The sequence below is a fragment of the Myotis brandtii genome, unplaced genomic scaffold (genome assembly GCF_000412655.1).
Source record: "Myotis brandtii unplaced genomic scaffold, ASM41265v1 scaffold190, whole genome shotgun sequence".
NCBI lineage: Eukaryota > Metazoa > Chordata > Mammalia > Chiroptera > Vespertilionidae > Myotis > Myotis brandtii.
The window spans coordinates 3,303,590-3,305,693 of record NW_005357076.1 but is presented as its reverse complement, the minus strand read 5'-3'; the positions used below and the strand labels follow the sequence as shown (position 1 = coordinate 3,305,693).

Below are 2,104 nucleotides of genomic sequence, written 5' to 3'. Positions count from 1 at the left end.
TGAGTGGTTAGGAGCGAGCGGTCCTGGATTGCGAGAGGGGTGTCTGACTGCCGGTTTAGGCCCGATCCCCTAAACCGGCAGTCGGACATCCCCAGATTGTACAGGATGCAGGCTGGGCTGAGGGACAGCTCCCCCCGCCACCCATACACCCCCCTGTGTATGAATTTTGTGCACCGGGCCACTAGTATGTGTGTGTGTGTGCGTGTGTGTGTGAAAAATAAGACTAGAACAAACCTCAAAACTGTTGATTTTTATATTTGTAATTTTTATTTTTAAACTAAGGGGGTCCACACATCGACATTTTTATTTTTCTTGCTTTTAAAGATTTTAAAATTAATTTTTAGAGAGAGAGGATGGCAGAAGGAGAGAGAGAGAGAGAGAGAGAGAGAGAGAGAAAGATAGAGATAGATATGAGAGCAACACATTGATTGTCTTCCTTTTGCATGCCCCCTGCTGGGGATTGAGCCCACAACCCAGGCATGTGCCCCGATTGGGAATCGAACTGGCAATCTTTTGGTGCACAGGACAATGCCCAACCAAGTCACACCAGCCAGGGCTATATTTGTGATTTTTAAAAAAGTATTTTAAAAGTTTGTAGTGCTTTCTTCTTTATTTTTATAAAATGTTTTACTCTTTTGAAGGTGCCTAATAATTCATGTTTTTTAGTCAAATGGATTAAAATGTCCACTTTGATGGCAGGATGACATATATATCCATATTCAGTCCCCTCTCTAACCCCTACTAAAAGCATAGTATAGAGGTTTTTAATGTTTGTTTGCTTTAAGTTGTACACCATAAGAATGGGTCAGATAAGAGAGAAGAAAACAGCCATACATTTTTGGAAGTTTGAAAGCAGATGAGTGGCAACTAGCAAATCTAAAATAACCTATTCTGAAACAAGTAGTCAAGAAAACTAAGAACCAACCCAGTCTATGTTTCAGATTTCTCAAAGCTCTGGATATTGGAGGTGAAAGAGTGGTAGATACTAAAATAAGAATTAAGTGGAAGCTGTTCAAGAAGCTTGTTAGATCCCTGTATCTCTTTCCCTATTCTATACAGTTTTCCCAGCTAAAAAGGAGGGCCCCCCAAGGAAATAAGGAAGAAAGCATGTGGCTATCTGGGAATGAGTACTCTAAGCAGAGGAAATAGCAACATGCAAAAATCTGAAATTGGTAGTATGCTTTAGCATGTGTAAGTAACAGCAAGTGAGAGATTGGGAGAACAGTTGCAGATGAGGTCTGAGAGGAGACAGGAATCCAGATTTTGTAGGGACCAATTGTAAGAGCTTTAGCTTACATTTTGAGTGAAAGGAAAACTATTGGGAAGTATTTAGAATGAACTAACTTCCATTTTAAAAGATCCTTCTAGTTGTTGTATTAAGAATAGCCTGGGGGACTGGGAGTAAGAAAGCAGGGATTAGGTAAATTACTGAATTCATCTAGGTCAGTGGTTCTCAACCTGTGGGTCGCGACCCCTTTGGCGGTCGAACGACCCTTTCACAGGGGTCACCTAAGACCATCCTGCATATCAGATATTTACATTACGATTCATAACAGTAGCAACATTACAGTTATGAAGTAGCAATGAAAATAATTTTATGGTTGGGTCACAACATGAGGAACTGTATTTAAAGGGCCAGAAGGTTGAGAACCACTGATCTAGGTAAAGATGAGGTGGATTGGATGAGGATAGTTGTGGTAGAGATGGTGTGAAAGAGTCAATCTTGCGCGCGCTCTCTCTCTCTCTCTCTCTCTCTCTATATATATATATATATACTAGTGGCCCAGTGCACAAAATTCGTGCAGGGGGGGTGTCCCTCAGCCCGGCCTGCACCCTCTCCAATCTGGGACCCCTCAGGGGATGTCCGACTCCTGTGGGATCGGGCCTAAACCGGCAGTCGGACATCCCTCTCGCAATCTGGGACCGCTGGCTCCTAACCACTCACCTGCCTGCCTGATCGCCCCTAACCACTCTGCTTGCCAGCCTGCTCGACCCCAGCTGCCCCCCCACTGGCCTTCTCACCCCCAACTGCCTCCCCTTGCTGGCCTGATTGCCCCCAACTGCCCCCCCCCCCCGCCGGCCTTATCACCCCCAACTTCCACCT

General features: G+C 44.6%; 1 protein-coding gene across 1 annotated transcript in view; it reads left to right on the top strand.

Annotated features, from left to right (window-relative positions):
• The window catches only part of SAMD8 (sterile alpha motif domain containing 8), a 26,599-nt gene that overhangs the window by 1,264 nt on the left and 23,231 nt on the right, over positions 1–2,104 (top strand). The gene's annotated exons all lie outside the window — the stretch shown is intronic.